Here is a 25,059-nt window from a genome sequence, read left to right on the forward strand (position 1 = left end):
GCAGCCGAGCACGCAAGAAATGACGCCTCTGAAAGCAGGACACTGCTGGGAAAACGGCTAGTTGCAGCCTCTCACAAGACAGGCAGACGAGAAGTTGGTCACGTGGCGCCGCCTGACTTCTCATCCTACTTCGTGCGTTTGGCCCAGATAAGAGCCGCTGTGGTTGGATCCTGCGCCTGCGCCCCAGGCAAGCCTTCCCCCCCACGCACAAACATTTCATGAAGAGCTCCACAGAGCGTTCATCAGCGAGCCTGCCACGAAGTCGACAGTAAACGTACATCGGAAATCCGCACCCACGCTACTCTCAGCAGGCTCCTGTTTCTACAAAGCCGGAAACAGACGCGCGTTCCTCCACGGATGAAGAACGACCCCTCGTACTCCTTTCCTCCAGCGCCAATTGCGGTTGTTAGCAGAGTTCCCACCTATCGGCCCCACAGTCGTGCCCAAGACCTGAGATGAGTAGCTCTCATAGACGGGCAGCACCCAGACTCCTCTACTTTACTGGAACTCGACCCACCTTGCAAAAACCAGCAATATCGCCAGAGCGTCTACTACGCTGGCTTTGTCTAAACTGACAAACCAGCTACACACAGCAATTTTCCGTCGCTCCTTCTACTTTTCCACTCAGAAAAGCCAGGGGAAAGCGCGAACGCAGTCCCCCACTACCACAAATTATGCAGTCGAGTTTCCCACATTTGGGGAAATCGCAGGGGTCAGCACATCCGGAGTGCAATGGATAAGCCTCGCCCTGGGAAAACCACCTTCGTGATCATGGTATCTCCCCTGCCAGGTAAGTATGAGTTGCCAGCCTGCCGCCCCACCTCAACCTCACACGCCCTCCACTTTACACACACGCTCACTTTACTCCCCGCATCCCCGACCCTTCTTCGACCTTCCACACAGCGCATCCACGCACTTTCGAGCAAAAAGTCCTGGATTCTCTCCACGCCACGGGAGACCACATGGAGTTTAAGCCCCAGATCACGAATCAGCAGCCCCTGCGCTCAGATATCTACATACGACACGCCCCACCATGACGTCAACGGGAACCCGCGCTTCCCTCCAGCCCACGCCCCGCCCTAGTCCCCGCCTCCGTCCTCCCACACCGTCCGGCCGGGCCAACCGGCCGGCGGGCGCCCTCTGGGGGAAGTGACGTCCGCCTCCCGCTCCCGTTCTCCCAGCCTCTACGTGTTGGGACCCGGCGCGCTCGTCTGCCGCCTGCCTGCCTTTCGTCCTGCCCAGCACCGTTCTGGCGGTCGGCTGAAGACTGTGCACCTTTTTTTCAAATAACGGCGTTCAGTGGGGGAGAACAGAACATTTAGCAGTCCAGGGGACACCGGTTCCTTTCAAATCCAGTTGTCTTTGTGATGCAGTATTGTGTGTGTGTCTCGTAAAACGCATTAAGCGTCGCGACTGGCCGTGAACGTCTATTCGTCAGAATTGAATTTCGCTCGTTGAGAATTTCACTTACGTTTAGTTCACACATTTTTTGTTAGTATTCCTAAAGACCTTAGTTTATTTAGTAATTGATGTCTCAGTATCTTATTTTTTTGAAACTACCTAGTTAATTAATTTATTTCCATCAGTTAAATCAGCGCAACTCTAGGACTTTACCAAATATCTGGAAAGATCATTTGAAGTAGACATCTCTAAAACATAATTTTTTTTAAAGAGTTTACCCAAAGCTCTTATCCCATTTACATTTACTTTAAGCTTTCATCATATCAAGTTATTTTCCTCGCAAAAGGTATACTAAGGTCTTATTTATTAAACCTAGGTACAATAAAGTTCAAAATTGGGAAAGGAGTAAGTCAAGGCTGTAAAATATTGTCGCCCTGCTTGTTTAACTTATATGCAGGTACATCATGCAAAGTGCCAGGCTGGATGCCTCACAAGATGGAGTCAAGATTGCCCAGAGAAACTTCAACAACCTCAGATATGCAGATGATAGCACCCTGATGGCAGAAAGCAAAGAGGAGCTAAAGAGCCTCCTGATGAGGATGAAAGAGGATAGTGACAAAACTGGTTTAAAACTCAGCTTTCAAAAAAAATTAAGATCGTGGCATCTGGTCCCACCACTTCATGGCAAATAGATGGGGGAAAAGTGGAAACCGTGGCAGATTTTTTTTTCTCGTGCTCCAAAATCACTGCGGACGGTGACTGAGAGCCAGAAGAACCGACGGTTTCGATTTGTGGGTGCTGGGTAAGACTCTCGAGAGTCCTTTGGACAGCAAGGAAATCCAACCAGACAATCCTAAGGGATATCAACCCTGAGATTAACAAAAATATGCAGATGACAATACCCTTATGGCAGAAAGCGAAGGAGAACTGAAGAGCCGCTTGATGAAAGTGAAAGAGGAGAGTGGAAAAGTTGGCTTAAAACTCAACATTCAGAAAACGAAGATCATGGCATCTGGTCCCATCACTTCACGGCAAATAGAGGGGAAACAGTGGAAACAGTGACAGACTTTACTTGGGGGGGGGGGGAATCCAAAATCACTGCAGATCGTGACTGCAGCCATTGAAATTAAAAGACACTTGCTCCTTGGAAGAAAAGCTATGAGCAACCTAGACAGCATGTTAAAAAGCGGAGACCTTAACAAAGGTCCGTCTGAAAAAAAACAAAAACAAAAACAAAGGTCCGTCTAGTCAAAGCTATGGTTTTTCCAGTAGTCGTGTATGCATGTGAGAGTTGGACTGTAAAGAAAGCTGGGCGCCAAAGAAATGATGCTTTTGAACCGTGGTGTTGGAGGAGACTCTTGAGAGTCCCTTGGACTGCAAGGAGATTCAGCCAGTCCATCGTCAAGGAAATCGGTCCTGAGTATTCATTGGAAGGACTGATGCTGAAGCTGAAGCGCCAATACTCTGGCCACCTGATGCGAAGAACTGACTCGCTGGAAAAGACCCTGACTCTGGGAAAGAGTGAAGACAGGAGGCGAAGGGGACGACAGAGGACGAGATGGTTGGATGGCATCACCCACTCAATGGACATGAGTTTGAGTGAACTCCCGGAGTTGGCGATGGACAGGGAGGCCTGGCGTGCAGCAGTCCCTGGGGCTGCAAGGAGTCAGACACGACTGAGCGACCGACTGAACTGAACTAACAAAAATAGACACACTCAAGTAGAATGAACTTTAATGCTGACATTAACAAAGTATAGGCTCAATTATAATGGCTTCTTTGCAGGGGCAACCTCCTCTCTCTCCCCTGTCAGGTCAACAGTTAAGGAAGCCCTTCCAAAGTTAACCTGGCTCCTTCCCTATCTAGGCCCTTTAACGACTGTTGTCGTTCTCCTACTTCGCCCTTGTTTAACACTGTTGGGGAATCTAGAGTGCACCCAGAATAGGAACACTGCCGGGCGCCAGCACTCGAGATCCTACCCATGACAAGGTCACGAGGAGAAGACCCTATAAGCAAGGCAAATCAGGACTTCAGGGATTTTCAAAACGCTGCCCCGAAGCTCACCTTAAAGATGAAGCTCACCTTAAAGCTCACCTCATCTGTCTTTCTGATGCTTGCTATGTTAGACTACTCCTAATTTCTGTGACACAGGTAGAAGACCTTCCCCGCTCTCTCTCCAAACAGAATCAACTTAGAACTTTAATTAATATGTCCCCTGGACTGTGGTATCCTATAAGATCATCCAGGATGAAAGGAGTGTTTCAAATTAGACCCCTTTGCTGGCATTCTAGCCTGCTTGGCAAATGAGTACTAATGCACATGACTGCTCACAACACCTTAATCATAAACAGCATAAAGAACCTGATCACACAAAAGGTCCTAATAGGCACAGAGCCCTTCGGGGGGTGTGAAGCCCTATTAGAGAACACAAAAATATTATTCTAAAAGTGGTTATAGTTAAAGATTTAGAAAAGTAAGAGTTTACCGTTGTTAATTTTAACCAGGAATGCTAAACAGGGGCTGTCTCACTGGAGCTGCAAAGTCTTTGTGTGGTAAACCTTTGAGATAAATTTAACTGATAACTTCTGCAAAAGAACTGACCTTTGTGTTCAATAAAGACTAGATTACAGAAAACAACTTTCCATTCACCTAGGTCATAAAATGTCAATAGGCCCCAAGACCAGAAGATAACGTACAAGACTCTCATAAACAAAGAAGTATGCAGAAAACACCCTGGTTTTGTTAAGGACAAGCTGATGTAATGTTAAACTATCTTCCCCTTAGAAATGTACTAACTTAGGGTATAAAAGCTACGGTAAAAAATAAAGCACCGCCAGACCCTGCTGCATACCCCCAGCCTGGTCTGTCTGTCTGTCTGTCTGTCTGTCTGTCTGTCTGTCTGTCTCTCTCTCTCTCTCTCTCTCTCTCTCTCTCGCCGACGCCGTTAATCCTGAGGGTACCCCTGGATCCTGCTGAGGCTGGGCCCTGGCAGAACACATTATCCTGAGTTTGCAGTCCTGGTAGGGTCATCATGCCAATCAGGAACAGCAGAATTATTCACAGCAGCTCATCCTGAATCTGTGGTCGCTGATGAAAAATGAAACGGGTCTTCAGTGGTTCCTTCGGGTTAGGAAGGAAGGTCCCTCTCCCTCTGCTGCTGTCGTGAGCCGGGTGTGGCGAATCAATCTGCAGTTGAGCTGCAGTGGGAGTGGTTAGTACAATAGCATATGGCCCTTTTCAGGTGGGGGATAATGTCTGCCGTTTCCCATCCTTTACCCATACTAAATCTCCTGGTGAGTATGGGTGTACACTAGTACCTAAAGAAAAGGGAATTCTTTCTTTCTGAACATAAGGGGTGATGTCATGGATTACCTTCCCCAACTGTTCCAGTTACCGCAACACCTCCATCCCTCTCCTTTGTAATAAATTTCCCTTTACTTCCCAAATAAGTAGGGGAGGCCTCTCGAACATTATCTCATAGGGGGAATATCCGTACAACCGGGTTGGGGGGGGGGGTCATTCTGATCCTCTTTAACACTAATGGCAACAAGTCCATTCAGGGAGGTGCCAGTTTCTTGCACCCATTTTGTCAAAGTCACCTTGATGATCCGGTTCGTTCTCTCAACCATTCTTGAGCTTTGTGGCCTATACGCTGTATATAGTTTCCATTTAGTATTTACTGCTTTGCAGACCAGTTGGAGTAATTCAGCCACAAATGTGGGCTCACTATCTGATTCTATACTCAGTGGAAACCCAAACCTAGGAATAATGCCTCTCAGCAAGAATCGGGCCACTTCGTTCGCTTTTTCAGTCTTGGTGGGGTAAGCTTCTACCCATCCCATAAAAGTACATACCATCATCAGCAAATATCTGTATCCTCGGCATGGATTTACCTTAGTGAAGTCTACTTCTAGATGTTTAAATGGAGCGGTGCAGGGAGCAGGCCTGACTGCTCAGGCTCCTTCTTGGCCCTGAGAGAGATCAAGAGGTCCCTCTCTGTCCCGCCACCCCTGATTTATTAAAGTGCAAGTTGGCCTTTCTTACCTCCCTTAAGGAAATTGCTGCAGCGACCTTTTACCCATTTTCCTGACATTGATGAGATTGTCAGGCTCCTGTGTATGGTTTATGTCTAGGTAATCTTTAACTGATTGTAATCATACTAAGACGCCAGTGCCATGCTCTGCTAGTCTTAAAGAGCTGAGATAAAATTCCTGAGCGAAAACTAATGTCTGCGATTCTGCATGTATGCATGTCTTTGATCTAAATTTAGTGAGTCCTGTTAGCATATATATGTATGTTACCCCTCAATAAAGTTGTCGGAATCAGACGCAAGCTGACTCCATCCCTCTCAACCCCATCTTTCCGAGTCTTTTGTTTCTCAGGTTCTCTGGTGATTGCGTCCTCGACCTGTTCATTTGCCAGCAGGTTCCGGCAGAGTGGTCCCCTATCATTGTATTCCGGGAGGCATGGTCTTCTTGGGAGACGCGTTATTCTTGGCTATTCTTGGCACATTGGGAGCTTGCATCTGCACACAAGGCTATTAGGATTTGCCTTTGCTCACGGAAGTGTTAAGCCATCCTTACAACAAGCCCCAGGAAATTTCCCTTATTTACATGCAGGATGGGCAAAGTCTGTGAGATTAAAATAAAAGTTCTAACTGACTTCACGAAACAGGCCCTCCTGGACAACGCAAAGGCAATTCAAGCTTTAAATGAAGAACAAATACAAATGAGAAAGGCAGTGATTCAAAATCGGATGGCTTTAGACGTGCTTAAAGCTGCCCAAGGAGGGATGCGTACTATAATTAAAATTCAATCTTGTGTCAGTTCAGTTCAGTTCAGTCACTCAGTCGTGTCCGACTCTTTGCGACCCCATGAACCGCAGCATGCCAGGCCTCCCTGTTCATCACCAACTCCCGGAGTTTCCCCAAACTCATGTCCATTGAGTCGGTGATGCCATCCAACCATCTCATCCTCTGTTGCCCCCTTCTCCTCCTGCCCTCAATCTTTCCTGCTGTCTGGGTCTTTTCAAATGAGCCAGATCTTCGTAACAGCTGGCCAAAATACTAGAGTTTCAGCTTCAACATCAGTCCTTCCAATGAACACCCAGGACTGATTTGCTTTAGGATGGACTGGTTGGATCTCCTTGCAGTCCAAGGGACTCTCAAGAGTCTTCTCAAACACCACAGTTCAAAACCATCAATTCTTCAGCGCTCAGCTTTCTTTATAGACCAACTCTCACATCCATACATGACCACTGGAAAAACCATAGCCTTAACTAGATGGACCTTTGTTGACAAAGTAATGTCTCCGCTTTTTAACATGCTGTCTAGTTTGCTCAAAACTTATCTTCCAAAGAGTAAGCGTCTTTTAATTTCATGGCTGCAGTCACGATCTGCAGTGATTTTGAGGCCCCCCCAAAATAAACTCTGTCATTGTTTCCACTGTTTACCCTCTATTTGCCATAAAGTAATGAAACCAGATGACATGATCTGCGTTTTCTGAATGTTGAGCTTAAGCCAACAGTGTTAAACAAGGGCGAAGTAGGAGAACGACAACAGTCGTTAAAGGGCCTAGATAGGGAAGGAGCCAGGTTAACTTTGGAAGGGCTTCCTTAACTGTTGACCTGACAGGGGAGAGAGAGGAGGTTGCCCCTGCAAAGAAGCCATTATAATTGAGCCTATACTTTGTTAATGTCAGCATTAAAGTTCATTCTACTTGAGTGTGTCTATTTTTGTTAGTTCAGTTCAGTCGGTCGCTCAGTCGTGTCTGACTCCTTGCAGCCCCAGGGACTGCTGCACGCCAGGCCTCCCTGTCCATCGCCAACTCCGGGAGTTCACTCAAACTCATGTCCATTGAGTGGGTGATGCCATCCAACCATCTCGTCCTCTGTCGTCCCCTTCGCCTCCTGTCTTCACTCTTTCCCAGAGTCAGGGTCTTTTCCAGCGAGTCAGTTCTTCGCATCAGGTGGCCAGAGTATTGGCGCTTCAGCTTCAGCATCAGTCCTTCCAATGAATACTCAGGACCGATTTCCTTGACGATGGACTGGCTGAATCTCCTTGCAGTCCAAGGGACTCTCAAGAGTCTCCTCCAACACCACGGTTCAAAAGCATCATTTCTTTGGCGCCCAGCTTTCTTTACAGTCCAACTCTCACATGCATACACGACTACTGGAAAAACCATAGCTTTGACTAGACGGACCTTTGTTTTTGTTTTTGTTTTTTTTCAGACGGACCTTTGTTAAGGTCTCCGCTTTTTAACATGCTGTCTAGGTTGCTCATAGCTTTTCTTCCAAGGAGCAAGTGTCTTTTAATTTCAATGGCTGCAGTCACGATCTGCAGTGATTTTGGATTCCCCCCCCCCCCCAAGTAAAGTCTGTCACTGTTTCCACTGTTTCCCCTCTATTTGCCGTGAAGTGATGGGACCAGATGCCATGATCTTCGTTTTCTGAATGTTGAGTTTTAAGCCAACTTTTCCACTCTCCTCTTTCACTTTCATCAAGCGGCTCTTCAGTTCTCCTTCGCTTTCTGCCATAAGGGTATTGTCATCTGCATATTTTTGTTAATCTCAGGGTTGATATCCCTTAGGATTGTCTGGTTGGATTTCCTTGCTGTCCAAAGGACTCTCGAGAGTCTTACCCAGCACCCACAAATCGAAACCGTCGGTTCTTCTGGCTCTCAGTCACCGTCCGCAGTGATTTTGGAGCACGAGAAAAAAAAATCTGCCACGGTTTCCACTTTTCCCCCATCTATTTGCCATGAAGTGGTGGGACCAGATGCCACGATCTTAATTTTTTTTGAAAGCTGAGTTTTAAACCAGTTTTGTCACTATCCTCTTTCATCCTCATCAGGAGGCTCTTTAGCTCCTCTTTGCTTTCTGCCATCAGGGTGCTATCATCTGCATATCTGAGGTTGTTGAAGTTTCTCTGGGCAATCTTGACTCCATCTTGTGAGGCATCCAGCCTGGCACTTTGCATGATGTACCTGCATATAAGTTAAACAAGCAGGGCGACAATATTTTACAGCCTTGACTTACTCCTTTCCCAATTTTGAACTTTATTGTACCTAGGTTTAATAAATAAGACCTTAGTATACCTTTTGCGAGGAAAATAACTTGATATGATGAAAGCTTAAAGTAAATGTAAATGGGATAAGAGCTTTGGGTAAACTCTTTAAAAAAAATTATGTTTTAGAGATGTCTACTTCAAATGATCTTTCCAGATATTTGGTAAAGTCCTAGAGTTGCGCTGATTTAACTGATGGAAATAAATTAATTAACTAGGTAGTTTCAAAAAAATAAGATACTGAGACATCAATTACTAAATAAACTAAGGTCTTTAGGAATACTAACAAAAAATGTGTGAACTAAACGTAAGTGAAATTCTCAACGAGCGAAATTCAATTCTGACGAATAGACGTTCACGGCCAGTCGCGACGCTTAATGCGTTTTACGAGACACACACACAATACTGCATCACAAAGACAACTGGATTTGAAAGGAACCGGTGTCCCCTGGACTGCTAAATGTTCTGTTCTCCCCCACTGAACGCCGTTATTTGAAAAAAAGGTGCACAGTCTTCAGCCGACCGCCAGAACGGTGCTGGGCAGGACGAAAGGCAGGCAGGCGGCAGACGAGCGCGCCGGGTCCCAACACGTAGAGGCTGGGAGAACGGGAGCGGGAGGCGGACGTCACTTCCCCCAGAGGGCGCCCGCCGGCCGGTTGGCCCGGCCGGACGGTGTGGGAGGACGGAGGCGGGGACTAGGGCGGGGCGTGGGCTGGAGGGAAGCGCGGGTTCCCGTTGACGTCATGGTGGGGCGTGTCGTATGTAGATATCTGAGCGCAGGGGCTGCTGATTCGTGATCTGGGGCTTAAACTCCATGTGGTCTCCCGTGGCGTGGAGAGAATCCAGGACTTTTTGCTCGAAAGTGCGTGGATGCGCTGTGTGGAAGGTCGAAGAAGGGTCGGGGATGCGGGGAGTAAAGTGAGCGTGTGTGTAAAGTGGAGGGCGTGTGAGGTTGAGGTGGGGCGGCAGGCTGGCAACTCATACTTACCTGGCAGGGGAGATACCATGATCACGAAGGTGGTTTTCCCAGGGCGAGGCTTATCCATTGCACTCCGGATGTGCTGACCCCTGCGATTTCCCCAAATGTGGGAAACTCGACTGCATAATTTGTGGTAGTGGGGGACTGCGTTCGCGCTTTCCCCTGGCTTTTCTGAGTGGAAAAGTAGAAGGAGCGACGGAAAATTGCTGTGTGTAGCTGGTTTGTCAGTTTAGACAAAGCCAGCGTAGTAGACGCTCTGGCGATATTGCTGGTTTTTGCAAGGTGGGTCGAGTTCCAGTAAAGTAGAGGAGTCTGGGTGCTGCCCGTCTATGAGAGCTACTCATCTCAGGTCTTGGGCACGACTGTGGGGCCGATAGGTGGGAACTCTGCTAACAACCGCAATTGGCGCTGGAGGAAAGGAGTACGAGGGGTCGTTCTTCATCCGTGGAGGAACGCGCGTCTGTTTCCGGCTTTGTAGAAACAGGAGCCTGCTGAGAGTAGCGTGGGTGCGGATTTCCGATGTACGTTTACTGTCGACTTCGTGGCAGGCTCGCTGATGAACGCTCTGTGGAGCTCTTCATGAAATGTTTGTGCGTGGGGGGGAAGGCTTGCCTGGGGCGCAGGCGCAGGATCCAACCACAGCGGCTCTTATCTGGGCCAAACGCACGAAGTAGGATGAGAAGTCAGGCGGCGCCACGTGACCAACTTCTCGTCTGCCTGTCTTGTGAGAGGCTGCAACTAGCCGTTTTCCCAGCAGTGTCCTGCTTTCAGAGGCGTCATTTCTTGCGTGCTCGGCTGCCTTGGGTGTAATAAACGCCTTGGTCATTGCTGGAGACACGGCTTAGATACCATCCCACTCACCCCTTCCCACCCCAAGCGGCCTCTTCGTATTTCTGGGGCCTCTTCGTATTTCTGGATCCAGTTCTCTCTTCACCCCCGCCTTTCTCTTTAGGCCTTCTCTTGTTACCTTCCCAGTCAGAAAACAGTGCCCCTGTTTCAGCCTCGAATGTGCACCTGAATGCTTAAGTAGTCTGGCAAACTAGGCAACCTCCTTAACATCCCTTCTCCTTAAATGGCAGTAGAAATCGTACCTAACGCGTTCTTTTGTTTTGTTTTGTTTTCTTTCGGTCAAAAGTAGTTTTCCTTTTCTTCCTATCTGAAAACATTGAACTGCAGTTTGGAAGAAAACCCCAGGCCCAGGCCAAGTCGTAGGCAGTTTTGTGGGCTATTTGCCAACCCATTTCTCAGGATGTGTTGTGCTCCCTTCTGATTCACAAAGTCCTCCTGGCAAATAGAAACCACTGGGCCAGACAGAAAAGGCAGGACCATGGCGGGAAGGACTGTCCTCCCCCTCGTGGCTGCCTCGGGGGCGGCACTCTCAGCCCCAAGAAGCCTCTGAGATCGGAGGAGGTGCTGGGAGTGAGGTGATGCTTGAGGGTAGGGCCAAAGAAAACTAACCAAAAAGCACGCAGGATGCGGATCCAGGATCTAGGTCATTGAAAGTGAAAGTAGAACATCCTACCCTGTCTCCCCAACAGCGGGAGATTTCCCTGCTCAAATATGAAATATCTGCAACAAGACCAAGGTTAATTTTTAGTGGCTTACTGATGAGAAAACCGGTTTTTGGAGTTTTTAACAGATTTCCTCACCCTCAAGGTTGTCCACGCTGTTAGGCTCTGGACCGCTGATGGAGGAGTTTCTGACCAAAAGAAGCCGATCAGTAAGCAATACCGTGCCGAGGACCGGCTTGAATATTGGTTTCCAGGACTGTCAGACACACCGAGGTTATTAGGAAGACGTCGGGGGTGGGTCTGCGGTTAGGAACGCAGCTTCTGGGGGGTGCGGGGTGGGGCCTCCTTTTCAGTCTTGTTGCCACCACTGGCCTTCCGGTTTGGCCTTGGGCCGGCTCCCATTTGCTAGGCCAATTCTGCAAGTGTCCTATGAAAGTGATAATCATAAAGTACTTCATAAAGTTGTTGTGTAGATTAAATGGGATAACCAAAAATACACCTGTGGCTTATAGTACGCATGTCCTGATAGGAAACAATCAAAGATGAGCTTGTAACTCTTCAATAAATTGTCTTTGTGAATGTAACATCCATTCACAAAGTAAATTCGTATTAAAGAATTTTTTTAAATGTAAATGGAATTTACAAAGGATAAGCCCACAAAAGGGACTTGCTTATATAGTAGCTTTGTTCATAATAGTCCCCAAATCGAAAACATTTCAAATGTCCATCCTGAGATGAATAGATATATATGATTGTGACATATTCATTCAAAGGACTACTACTCCTCGCTCAAGTGGTACAAATACCTGATACATGGCAACAGCATGGATTACTCTCAAACGCACCGTGCTGAGTGAGGAAAAAAGTACATGCTCTGTGGTTCCATTTATGTGAATTTCGAGAACTGAGAAACTGATCCACAGAGACAGGAACTAGAGCACTGATTACCTGGGTCGGGGAGCGGTAGGGGGATTGACTGCAAAGGGGCGCAGAGGACAGTCTGGAGTACTGGAGACATTCTTTTTCCTTGAACAGGATAGTGGTTCTGTGGGTACGGTCGTTTGTTTGTCAAAAGTCATCAAACTTGAAATGGATGTGTTGTATTATTTTCAAATTATACCTTAAGAAATCTGATTTTTAAACGTAATGAGAAGAATCATTCCAAAATGTAATGTCTTCATTAAATTATTATTGTTATTAGCCTTAGGGAATCCTTTCAGAAAAGCATCTCTTGTGTAAACAATTTGATTGAAAGTTCAACAACTTCTTCATTTTTCTTTATTTTTCTTCCATTAAATTTATGCACTATTAAGTTGAATGCTTAAAAATAAAAATAGAATCTATAAGAGCTCTATTTTATAAGAGTATGGTGGTGGTTTAGTCACTAAGTCGTGTCCGACTCTTGTGAGCCCATGGACTGTAGCCTGCCGGGCTCCTCCGTCCATGGGCTTCTCCAGGCAAGAATACTGGAGAGGGTTGCCATTTCCTTCTCCAGGGGATCTTCCAGAGCCAGGAATCAAACCCGGGTGTCCTGCATTGCAGGCAGATTCTTTACCAACTGAGCTACAATATATATTTTTTCCTCTCTGTTGATATACCGAAATGACTCCATCAATATGTAACTACCTTAACAGAAGTTATTTTTTAATTTAACGTGTCTCAAAATTTTACATATTTGTGTTTTCTGCATCATTTGAATGTTATAAACTAAGCATATATATGTTTTGCCAAAACTTAGAATAACAGTAGTTAATTCCGGGGGTTGGGACTACGGGTGGCAGTTTATTTTCTTATATATATATATATATATATATATATATATATATATATATATATATATTTAGACAGAGTGCCTGAAGAACTGTGGGCGGAGGTTCGTAACACTGTACAGGAGGCAGTGATCAAAACCATCGCCAAGAAAAAGAAATGCAAAAAGGCAAAATGGCTGTCTGAGGAGACCTTACAAATAGCTGAGAAAAGAAAGGAAGCAAAAGACAAACGAGAAAAGGAAAGATATACCCATCTGAATGCAGAGTTCCAAAGAATAGCAAGGAGAGATAAGAAAGCCTTCCTCAGTGAACAATGCAAAGAAATAGAGGAAAACAATAGAATGGGAAAGACTAGAGATCTCTTCAAGAAAATTAGAGCTACGAAGGGAACATTTCATGCAAAGATGGGCACAATAAAGGACAGAAACGGTATGGACCTAACAGAAGCAGAAGATATTAAGAAGAGGTGGCAGGCATACACAGAAGAACTATACAAAAAAGATCTTCATGACCCACATAACCACAATGGTGTGGCCACTGACCTAGAGCCGGACATCCTGGAGCGTGAAGTCAAGTGGGCCTTAGGGAGCATCACTCCGAACAAAGCTAGTGGAGGTGATGGAATTCCAGCTGAGCTATTTCAAATCCTAAAAGGTGATGCTGTGAAAGTGCTACACCCATTATGCCGGCAAATTTGGAAAACTCAGCACTGGCCAACAAAGGTCTGTCTAGTCAAGGCTATGGTTTTTCCAGTAGTCGCATATGGATGTGAGAGTTGGACCATAAAGAGAGCAGAGTGCCGAAGAATTGAAGCTTTTGAGCTGTGGTGTTGGAGAAGACTCTTGAGAGTCCCTGGGACTGCAAGGAGACCCAACCAGTCCATCGTAAAGGAAATCAGCCCCAAATATTCATTGGAAGGACTAATGCTGAAGCTGAAGCTCCAATACTTTGGCCACCTGTTGCGAAGAACTGACACACTGGAGAAGCCCCTGACGCTGGGAAAGAGTGAAGGCGGGAGGGAAGGGGACGGCAGAGGACGAGATGGTTGGATGGCATCACTGGCTGGATGGACTTGAGTTTGAGCAGGCTCCGGGAGTTGGTGATGGACAGGGAAGCCTGGCGTGCTGCAGCCCATGGGGTCGCAAAGAGTTGGACACGACTGAGCGACTGAACTGAATGCCTGTTACGTGACTCCTCTTGGGTGATTTTTCAAAAGAAATAGATGGACTTAAATTTCTTGTCAAGCATTTTTACGGTTTGTGTTTCTCTTTGACTGGTAGGATATCCTGTGGAGCCAGGAAGGTTTCCGTTCAAATTCCTGCTTTCAGATCCCACTCACTGAACTGACTTGACAAGTTACTTAACCTTTCTATGTCTCAGGTTTCTCATATGTGAAATGAGGATGATGACGTGATACCAGCCTTTTGAAAGGACTGAGTGAGTAAACCCATTTAAAACTTGTAGACCATGCCTGGGCACATGGCACTTTGCGTGTCTTCATTGGGTGTAAGCTCTTGCATTTTGGGAGCAACACTGCATGAAGATTGGGTGTGATTTTATTTGTTACTGACACTTTTCAGTGACTACGAACCTTCCTAGAGAGACGAAAGCAGTGACCTCCTGGGCTGAGAGGATCTGCCAGTTTGTTTACTAGCTCGTGTGATCAGCCCATCAAAGGGGGAATAATGGTCCAATTGCTTGTTTCGAGAATGCCCCCCTCCCCCGATTTTTTCTTTTTCTTTTCTTTCTTTTTTTTTTTTTTTTTACATTTTTACAGTGGGAAACATTCCTACACATGACACTAGACCCAGAATTTTTAAAGCTTGGTACATATAATTACATAAAAATTTAAGTTGGACACACAAGCAGTGAGTTTTACTCATACAATATATATGTATACGTTAGATGCAGTAATATATGTACATATATAGTCGTGTATATATATATATATATATATAGTCAGTTACATATGCCCCAAAACTTGTTATGGGAGAAAGTGGACCCTGATCCCATCCCACGTTTCTTTTTTTCCAAGAATAAACACTTTCAGGTCAGGTAACCAACTGTTTGGCTATTTATCTCCTTATCTCTAAATAAATGTTGATGCTGGATTTTCCAGTTTCCCATCCCAGGCCCTGCAGACCGGCCTGCAAAGGGGGAAAGTGGAGTGTGTGCGGTTCCCTGCCTGCCAGTCATCCCCAAGGCAGCCGCCAGGACTTCCACTCACCTGCAGACTGGCAGAGCCCACCTCACCGCTCCGGACGGAACCCGCGAAGGAAACTTGGCCAGGACAAATGCCAGGCCAGCAACTTTGCAATTTAGGGTGAACCGGGTTCCCGGACACGTCAGTAAAGAGTGGGAACTGCTCCAGAGTGAGGCGCTCGCTGTGATCGCCCCAACCCAGCGACCGTCCCCACCGCGGCACCCGCCCGCTCCTCTCCCTCCCAGTCCTTTTCTCCCTTCGGGCTCATCCTCTGTTCTCTCCTGCCCTTGCCCTTCCTCGGATCTTTTCGCCGGCCTCACACCTTTCTTTTCCCGTCCTCCAAAGACAGCTGCGTCATTGAGTCCTTTGTAACCGCTGAAAGATCCAAAATCTAAGCGTCAGAAAGACGCTCCTTAGCACCGCGAAGGGAGCGTTTTAACTAGCTTTTCAAGTCCATCACGGGTCTCATCCAAATTTTTCTCCCGAGCAGTGGAGGACACAAGCGGGGTGTCCACCCCACGCTCACGTCGTGGGGTGTCTTCTCGGTGGAGCAGAGTCTCGGCAGGACGAAGGGGGCCCCGCCGGGGGTGCGGACTCCGAGCGGCCCGTCTCCCCTTCGGCCCCGCAGCAGCCTGGCCGGGCGGCCGTGGGCCAGGGACCTGGGGTCTCCTCAGACGCCGGAATCCGCGGCCCGCGCTCCCATTTCGGGCTGAGCTTGGGACCAAAGGGCGCGATTTCCAGAAGTCAAGGTTCCAACCTTGGCCGAACAGCGGCTTTGCGTGCCCAGCGGAGACTTAGGAGCGAGAAACTCTGAATAAAATCCTAATAAACTGGGACAAGATCAATTAATATTCGGAATAATAGAGAACCTGAATAAAGCACAGTTCATCCCAGCCAGGTCTGGAACCCTGGACCTGCCGTCCTGGTCCAGGCTGCCATCCCGGCTGATCAGCGACATCGCAGCCCCTCCCCGCCACCATTTACGCACCGGGACAACCGTGCGGTTACAAGGTGTGCGGTGCGAAGCCCCCTCGCGGGGCAGGACTCGGTGGGCGCAGCCTCTGCCTCTTACCCGCCGAGACCCAGGGGACCCGACGAGGGGGCTGCGCTCGACGAGGGGGCGTCGCTGCGCCCCTGGCCGGGAGGTGGAGAGCAGGGCAGGCGCCGGCCCTCCGACGGCCAGGGAGGGGCAGAGCCGTCCGGGCCCGGCGAGGACGCCCCCGCTCCCGTTCGGTCCCACACCTGTCCGCCGTGTCCGTGTGAGCCACGCCGCTGGGGGTCGCGGGAGCCGGAAAGCAGGGGAGTAAAACGTGTCCTTCTTGAAATTAAACAGAAAGGTCCCACCGAGATTTGAACTCGGATCGCTGGATTCAGAGTCCAGAGTGCTCACCATTACACCATGGAACCCCTTTGAGAGCCAACTTCTTTCCATCGCCAGAGAACGGTACCCGCTTCTTTAGGCTCCATACGTCCCACCCATAATCTCAGGGCAGTTCTTCCAAGGACCCGACAAGATCTGAGTACGGATGACCCGCTTTGATGTTCAGCCCTCTCTGGTTTCTCTCTGCTCCTCTCCTTTGACTGACATCTCTCAGTTCACAGCGCACCTCAGAAAATGAAGTAAACTTTCCACTCTGGGTTTCGGGTCAGGGAAGGGCCCCCTTAATTAAGTCACCGTCATCAACCGCATATTCTGCCTCGGTTTGCCAGAGTGTCCCATGCTGAGGTAAAATTTCTGCAGATAAGAGTGTTCTTTTCCTTTCCTTGGCCTTCACCCTTTCCGCGGAGCCCAGAGAGGGCGGATGATCGTCAGGGCAGGAGGTGGGATCTCCTGGGTCCCTTGGATTTCCTGTAGCACTCCAAAGCCACCACCACCACCTCTTATGTGTAACATATAAAGTGTCTGGAGTGGGAATGGAGGCAGAACCCTCCTTTTCTTCTCCATACAGTTCTGATTGGGGGGGGGGGGGGTTAAGTGTTTCTCCCCAAGTTTGTCAGGTTTACAGTACAAGGAAAGATGAACATTTACACAAAACCCTCAGACAAACCAGGCCGAAAGCACCTGGGGGTGGCTCAAGATCAGCCACATGTCGTGGAGCCCACGAGGCAGGGCTCTGACACGTAGGCAGTCACAGACTCTTGTCAGAGCTTGGTCACGTCAGTTTCATTCCAATTTCTCAACATATTCAGAAACTGCACAGTTTAACAAAGAAGAGTGCACACCTATTTAGAAGGTATGTATCCAAGTTGTCTTACAGTGTAGACAGTACTTATGTACACAAAATACCACCACACTAAATATTTACATGTATAATAATATAAGTCCACATGATGTCTCCAAGTAATAATCTTTACTTCTTCATTCTATCGCAAAGCCATTTCTTCCCTCATCCAGTACACAGAACTGAAAAAAACAGCCTCTGAAGAAGAGAGCTGCAGCCCAAAGAAAGGAGTCGGAAAGGTGGCCAGTGTTGCCTGGAGACACGTGTTTTGTTCCCAGAGGCTGGACAGAGGTTGACACAGGAGGAAGGAGGCAAAGGGGAGGCGCCTCTTAGGAGGAGGAAGTTCGCACGCAGCCCCGGGATGAAAAGATGAAACTTCCTTTTGGAAATTCAAGAAACTGAGGGGTAACAAACACCACCAAGTGCCCCTCCAGGAGCCCTTGGAGGTCGGTCAAAGTTTATGAGTGCAAGGATCAGTAATGGTCTCTGGCTGATATAGGAAGAGAAGAAATGCACAGAAAGTATGTTGACAGATCACAGAATGGCCAGGAAACCTAGAGAACCAGGCTCTCACAAGGGGCAGGGAGGAAAACCAAATGAGGTTAGAACTGCAACGGGTGGAGAGGCCGTCTGTGACGGACGAAAGCCTGGGTGTTGGATCTGAGAGCCAAGGAGCCGGTGGGGGTGTATGTGGTGGGAGCTGCCTGTGCTGGGGGCCAGTGAACAGAACTGCCCTGGGGAGGTAACTCCGCCTCCTCCCCCCTGCCCTCCACTGCCCTTTCCCTCTCGCTGGTCCTCCCACTCTATCTGCCTCCCTTTGTAGGGCTCCATCCACCTCGCTCTCATCTCCGCTTCTTCCTGGCTCTCTTCCTCCTCATCCCCCCCTTTGCAGCCCCTTCCCCTCCCATTCCACCCTGTCTTTCTGGACCTTCTCCTTCTGTTGCTAGTGCTCCTCCACCACCTCCGGTTTCCACGGTTAGGAGGAAGATGCGGGAATATTTCCCACCATGCCAGGAAGCACCAGTACCTTGCTCTCTGGGCAGGACGCTCTGAGGGTCTCTGGGAGACTGAGTGAGGAGGCCCTCAAGTTGTTCTCAGCGAGGGGACACAAGAGCGACCGCCACCAGATCCCTGCCCTCCCGGAGCTCCCCTGAAACCAAAGAAGGCAGCGGGAGGACCCCACGGGTCCCAGAGGCCTCTCCAAAGGGTGCCCAAAAGCCCGTTTTCCCCACCGCTCTGTGCTCTTCCCATTTCCTCCAACCTGCACTTGGGTCCCCGTCTAGCAAGCAGAGAACTGGCGAAGAAGGGGGTGGCCTGGCCACAGTCGAGCAAACTGCAAGAGCAATCGGTTTACAGAAATTTCTAGAGGCAGAAAGCTACTTTCAGGGGAAATAAACAAGGACAGTGGTTGTCAAAAGATTCAGAGGACTGTGATGATATAGTATTTATGATTTTGCTGCCTATAGCATTATTGATCCAGTAGTTTCTAAACCCAGGCACATCTGACAAGAGCAGAATGAAGAAGAATGCTCCTATTGCTCCCATTTTGCAGAAGAAAGTAGGGAGATACCCAAAGTTTTCTTTATTTGTTCAAGGCCACCCAGGGCAGAACCATTTTTACAACCCAGAGCTTGTGCTCCTGAGCACAGATTCGTCGGGTCTTTCTTCTCAGATGTGGCCCTGTCAACATTTCACAGTTGGAGGGCTGGGAAGAAGAGCAAGAAGAAGAGGGAAGGCAAGAGAAGGAGCAGGGACGGGTGGAAGCACAAATTCTATGATTCTCCCCTCCCTGGCCTTCCTCCGTCATCTTTCCCCTCCCTTCGAACTTTTCGCTCTTGGAAAACTTTTCGGTATTTCCGTTCTCAGGGGTCTTGATGGGACAAGGGCTAAAGACGACAATCTATTCATCCAAGTCCTAGAGCGTCCCGCTGAGTGCCAGTCCCTGTCCTGGGCGGGCGGACACAGGGCGACCATCCCCACCACCTCTGCCCTGGTGGAAATCGCCTGGTGGGCACAGGGAACCTAAGCACAACCTCGGCCCGGAGGCCTTTGCCAGGGTGGGCAAACTCTCATTCATTGGGTGTAGGCGAGGAAACAGGAAGAGCCATCACGGGAGCCCACCGGGGGTGTTCAGCTGTCCTTGGATCTCATCCAGCTCAGGCCCGGAGGGTCGGAGCCCTGGATCCCGGGATCTCTGAGGGCGCTGGCATCTGTGGCGGGTAGGGGCAAGGACGTGGCAGCGTATCCCTGGGGGCAGGGCACGTCCCCCGGAAACGAGTAAGTGTCTACTCCATACAGAGTCCAGAAAAGGCCTGTGCTGCTGTCTCTGTGGCGCAATCGGTTAGCGCGTTCGGCTGTTAACCGAAAGGTTGGTGGTTCGAGCCCACCCAGGGACGGTGGGGGTGAGATTTTAGAGAACACCAAAGGGATTCCCTTTTGCCAAGGGGACACCGGAGAGGTGCTGCGGCGAACCGGCTTGCGGAGAAAGAGCGCAGGAGTCAGGCGCAGAGGAGCAGCGGGGAGGGCGGGGCCCGGGTGGACTGGGAGCGGCCGTCATTCCTGAGAGCCCGGAGCGCTGACCGCCGGCGCCGTGGAAAGGGCCGCCGAGGCGCGGGTCCGCAGCGCGGGAGGGGCGGCGTCCACACCGCTGGGCTGCGGGGTCTCCTGGGCCTCGGGCGCAGCCCCCACCCCCTGCGGCTTCCGGGAGCTGGGGAGTCGGCGGGGGGGGCGACCCCTGCGATGGAGTGCGGAGCTGAGGGTCTGACGACTCTGCGTTGGGTGCGGGACCCCGAAGGCAGCCTGTGGGGGCCCGAGGGTCCTCACTTCAGGGGAGAGGAGGAACCCTAACGCAGGGCCCTCGGGAGCCGCCGTCTCCGTGCCCGAGAGAGCCTGGGGCTTCAAGGTTCCTGTTTGAGTGTTAGAAACTGGTGGTCCAAATGCCGATGGCGGGACCTCGGCTTTTCATGGATACAGTGTTAGGCCCTGCCGCGTGTCCTGTTTCCGTAGTGTAGTGGTTATCACGTTCGCCTCACACGCGAAAGGTCCCCGGTTCGAAACCGGGCGGAAACAGACTGCTTCTTTTCTTCCAGTCCCCCCGCTCCCCCGCCGAGATGTGCAATCTGATGGGCAAAACCAAAAGGTTCCAAAGGCTCTGGGTGAAGCAGACCACCGCAGCTGTAGGCGGAGTTGGTGACCACCTGGAAGTCTACTCTGCACTAGGAAGCAGCCCTCCTTTCTCTGCTCCGAGTCTCTGTGAGTCCAGGCCCAGTTCATCCCGGAGGGGCGGGGAAGGACAAGACTGACTTCGTAGTCACCTTTCCGTCCGGAAACCCCCTCGGCTCCCTGTCGGGCGCCTGGGTCTCTTCCACGTGTTCACAGATTGTCTCTGAACACCATGGAGTTCACTCCCTTGACGCTCACTTGCTTTCCCCCACCTCGGAACACCTGAGGAGCAGTTTTGAATCCCTGGTAGAAGAAAAGAGACAGCACCCGGGTCTCACCGTGGACTCCAGGCAAACCCACGGACGTGAAGAATTTAAGGCTCCGCGCACTCAGCCGGTCGCGGAGGGAAAGGAACCGGTACCCGCGCGGTCGTCAGGAGAGGCCCCGAGGCCAGGTCAGAGATCTGGAGGTAGACGGATCCGACCCGCTGAAAGCCAAGTCAGCGCCTGACTCGAGGGAAAACCGAGGTTCACAAAGAGAGCACGACCTGGGCTCGGCAGCACACAGCGCTAGAGTTGGACCAGGAAGGAGGGACCCAACCGGATAGTTTGTGACCTGGTCTCAGAACGAGAAGCGTCGCCCAGGAACGGGCATTTGAAGGGCGATGAGCAGCGGGTCAAGGGCTGGGAGCCTTGCACAGCTGCATGCAGCCATGGGGGCGCTGGGACATTTCCTTTCCTGTCCTCTGCATCTCTGGTTTCATCTTTCCACTCTCAATTATCTCCTGGACAGCCCAGGCGGTGTTTCCGTATGGTTCCCTGGTGGTCTAGTGGCTAGGATTCGGCGCTTTCACCGCCGCGGCCCGGGTTCGATTCCCGGTCAGGGAAACCTCTTTTCTTCTCCATTCCTCGGAGTCTTCCTGCCCATATCAATTCGTCTTTTGCTTCAAGGTCCAATGCAGAAGAGCGTCTGCACAGAGTCCCGAATGCCAGTGAGTCCTGGCCTCAGGGTCCTTGACATCAGGCAGGCTGGAGGAGACTCCCCGTGTGCAGTGAACAGCCTGGGCTGCCCAGCTCTCCTCTCCACTCTTTTCTCTCTGCTTGATACCAACCCGGAGTCTTCCTTACAGAGTTTTCATCCAAAGAGCATCAGGGACTCGAGTTCCAAAGATTCATTCAAAACCAAACCCCAAACCCTCCACAACATACATCCAAGTTACAGGAATCGTAACATCGTGTATTCTGTACTCAACTGCACAGTTCACGTTTTCCCACGTTTGCTTTCTCACTCTCTCCATGGAAACCTGAAATCCATTCTCTTTAGGATGCAGAGAAGCTTCAGGGGGAGTCTGGTTCGGTTCTCCAGGACGTGCAGGCCAGGCACGCTCTGCGCTTGAAGGAATCCCCCACCCCCAGGATCCTCTGCTATCCGGACTCCTCCGGGTCGTCTTGGTGGACAGTGGGGTCTTGGGTCAGCCTGAGCGCTAGAACCACCTACCTCGGGAAGACCCATGGGGAAGGGCAGCTGCCCCCTTGGCTCTTGCCTGGCTCTCTGTGCCCAGATCACAAAGGGGAAGCCTTCTTTCCTGTGGTAGGAGGATGAGTGGACCGGGTGGGAAATGCATCAGAGGGAGGGGGAGCATTCTCAAGAGCTTTCCGGAATTGTCTGCCCTAGGATAATGGGATAATGGGGTTTTGTGTAGTCTTCTCCTGGCCTTGACCCAGTCTCAGGTCCAATGTGATTTCACCGTTCTCATCTTTGCGTTTTCCCGAGGCTTTGGAGCTGGCACCGTTTCTCGGCGGAGCGGGAGGCACTCTTTGTCTCCAGCACAAAGAGTGGAGGGACGCGGTGCGGTGCTGTCTCTGTGGCGCAATGGGTTAGCGCGTTCGGCTGTTAACCGGAAGGTTGGTGGTTCGAGCCCACCCAGGGATGGGCGGTCGAGGTTTTAGAACCCATTCAAGGTGTTTCGTGCTGAAGACCATTCAAGCGGTCCCTTCACCTCCGGACTGCTGCCGATCTGGGCCACCTCACCTTTCCAGCCCTATACTCTGCAAGTATATTCCTATTCACTCATACTTGCCTGACGCAGGACCTCCTGACAGAGATCAAGGAAGCCAGTTTCGGGTGGGGTCAAGCCTTTCTTCTGCCAAGTGCCTAGACTTCGACAGGTCTAAGTGGCCCACGTCTTCTGTGCCCCAGGGTTTTCACCTGTGAAAGGAGGCCAGCACTTAGCAGTTGTTCTGTCAGTAATGTTATCAGTGAACCCACCATCAGCAGCAGCCTCTGCATTATTTTTTTAGAAAGGCATTTCCTACATGGTTCATGTATTATTTGGTTTCATGGTGTGATGATGACAGATATGCGGCAACCATCATTATTGTACTCACACTTCTGACCATTTGTGCAGGTATTTGTTTCCACAGTGTAGAAGCCTGGAAGTGCAATTGCTACCTTTAGTGTTTATATGCTTCTTAAGTCGGTAAATCCTGCAACTTTGCCTTCCACAGAAGTGGGACTGAGTCGTATTTCAAATTATTTTCCGGTCGTTCGGTGTCTCTTTCTTCAATTACTTTGGCAGCACAACAATCTTTGTGTACATCTCCCTATGATCCTCCTAACTAACACAGGGAGCCGTGGCCTCCCGACCCAACCACGGGGAAAGACAATAGGGGGATGCTGAGGCATTACACAGAGATACTCTGTCCCTTATGGTGGAGAGTTAGTCACTGAACATTTTTAAAGCCCTCCAGTAACTGTCCATTGTTTTGTCTGGTGACCTGGTCAACCGGGTCCAGAGAAGACAGCCAGGGTGACCTCTTTCTGCCGAGCAACTTATCCAGAGAGAAAAATCTCACTGATCCCAGAGGCTTTTTCCTTCCCTCCTTTCTTCTTTTATTTACAAAACTTTGGTCACACTTTTAACTTGAGGGAAAAAAATCTGATGCCTGTCCCTCCTCCTATAAAGTGGGGGGTCACTTTATGGAACACCCGCTTTACTTTATTCCTTGACAGTTTTTTGGTTTGGTTATTCTTTGGAAGAGTCGGACACAACTGAGCGCCTGAACTGAACTGAACTGATAAAAACTAGCCCATCTAAGACATGTCAAGGGATCCCCCGGAATCCTGCCCCTACAGCCTCCTGCTTCAGACGTAGACCCTTAGAGCTATTGGCTCCTGTTTGCTCTGTTCTTCTATTCAATCTTATGTGCAGAGACTGTGCGTTTTGACATTTCTGTACCGTGTGGTTTGGGGACAAGTATGTTAACTTATATCCAGAATACATCATGAGAAACGCTGGGCTGGAAGAAGCACAAGCTGGAATCAAGATTGCCGGGAGAAGTATCAATCGCCTCAGATACGCAGATGACACCACCCTTATGGCAGAAAGTGAAGAGGAACTAAAAAGCCTCTTGATGAAAGTGAAAGAGGAGAGTGAAAAAGTTGGCTTAAAGCTCAACATTCAGAAAGCTAAGATCATGGCATCTGGTCCCATCACCTCATGGGAAATAGATGGGGAGACAGTGGAAACAGTATCAGACTTTATTTTTGGGGGCTCCAAAATCACTGCAGATGATGACTGCAGCCATGAAATTAAAAGAGGCTTACTCCTTGGAAGGAAAGTTATGACCAACCTAGATAGCATATTAAAAAGCAGAGACTTTACTTTGGCAACAAAGGTCTGTCTGGTCAAGGCTATGGTTTTTCCAGTGGTCATGTATGGATATGAGAGTTGGACTGTGAAGAAAGCTGAGTGCCAAAAATTTGATACTTTTGAGCTGTGGTGTTGGAGAAGACTCTTGAGAGTCTCTTCGACTGCCAGGAGATCCAACCAGTCCATCCTAAAGGAGATCAGTCCTGGGTCTTCATTGGAAGGACTGATGCTGAAGCTGAAACTCCAATCTTTGGCCACCTCATGCAATGAGTTGACGTTTTGGAAAAGACCCTGATGTTTGGAGGGATTGGGGGCAGGAGGAGTAAGGGACAACAGAGGATGAGATGGCTGGATGGCATCACCGACTCGTTGAGCATGAGTGTGAGTAAACTCCTAGAGCTGGTGATGAACAGGGAGGCCTGGCGTGCTGTGATTCATAGGATCTCAAAGAGTCGCATACTACTGAGCGACTGAACTGAACCGAACCGAACCGATGTTCTCTCTCTGTTCATCAGTGATAAGGTGGTGCTAGTGGTAAAGAACCTGCCTGCCATTATAGAAGAGGTCAGTTACACGGTGTTCGATCCCTGAGTCAGGAAGATGCCCTGGAGTAGGGCCCGGCAACCCGCTCCAGTGTTCTCGCCTGGAGAATCCCATCCAACAGAGGAACCTGGCAGGAGCCTATACCGTCCATAGGGTTGCACAGATTCGGACACGACTGAAGCAATTTCTCCTATCCATGTGGGAATCTGGTCTCATTTTAGGAAGTGAAATCTGGGGATAATCCACATTGAGTGGTGGCTGACAGGGGTCCATTCCCTGTGAGGTAGAAGATGCCAGTTACTCTGGCCCACGAGGCTTTTTTCACTGCTGCTTGTCTTGATGCTTCAGGTATTCCCTGGGATGTGACACGGCAGCGGTAAGTCATCCGCTTCTCCTCTTTCCTTTCTTCGGTAAAATCCACGGGGCCCCGTCTATACTCATCAAGCACTGCACACGTGTCCTATCTACAGAAGGATCATCTTACTATGCATTGTTCCCTCATGAGAAACTCAAGATTAATAGACGAGATTAACACAGGAAGGATACTGGATTTTT

General features: G+C 49.6%; 7 non-coding genes across 7 annotated transcripts; 5 read left to right on the forward strand and 2 right to left on the reverse strand.

Moving 5' to 3' along the window:
- Window positions 1-634: 634 nt before the first annotated feature.
- LOC136156511 (U1 spliceosomal RNA) lies at window positions 635-798 on the reverse strand. Its single transcript, XR_010661052.1, has one exon. It is a non-coding gene; the product is annotated as a U1 spliceosomal RNA (small nuclear RNA).
- Window positions 799-9,443: 8,645 nt separating this feature from the next.
- Window positions 9,444-9,607, forward strand: LOC136156512 (U1 spliceosomal RNA). Its single transcript, XR_010661053.1, has one exon. It is a non-coding gene; the product is annotated as a U1 spliceosomal RNA (small nuclear RNA).
- A 6,653-nt stretch (window positions 9,608-16,260) lies between these two features.
- Window positions 16,261-16,332, reverse strand: TRNAQ-CUG (transfer RNA glutamine (anticodon CUG)). The gene has a single exon. It is a non-coding gene; the product is annotated as a tRNA-Gln (tRNA).
- A 3,137-nt stretch (window positions 16,333-19,469) lies between these two features.
- Window positions 19,470-19,543, forward strand: TRNAN-GUU (transfer RNA asparagine (anticodon GUU)). The gene has a single exon. It is a non-coding gene; the product is annotated as a tRNA-Asn (tRNA).
- Window positions 19,544-20,143: 600 nt separating this feature from the next.
- Window positions 20,144-20,216, forward strand: TRNAV-CAC (transfer RNA valine (anticodon CAC)). Its single transcript has one exon. It is a non-coding gene; the product is annotated as a tRNA-Val (tRNA).
- A 908-nt stretch (window positions 20,217-21,124) lies between these two features.
- Window positions 21,125-21,196, forward strand: TRNAE-UUC (transfer RNA glutamic acid (anticodon UUC)). Its single transcript has one exon. It is a non-coding gene; the product is annotated as a tRNA-Glu (tRNA).
- Window positions 21,197-22,167: 971 nt separating this feature from the next.
- On the forward strand, window positions 22,168-22,241 carry TRNAN-GUU (transfer RNA asparagine (anticodon GUU)). Its single transcript has one exon. It is a non-coding gene; the product is annotated as a tRNA-Asn (tRNA).
- Window positions 22,242-25,059: the final 2,818 nt, after the last annotated feature.

The sequence above is a fragment of the Muntiacus reevesi genome, chromosome 1, assembly GCF_963930625.1.
Source record: "Muntiacus reevesi chromosome 1, mMunRee1.1, whole genome shotgun sequence".
Taxonomy (NCBI): domain Eukaryota; kingdom Metazoa; phylum Chordata; class Mammalia; order Artiodactyla; family Cervidae; genus Muntiacus; species Muntiacus reevesi.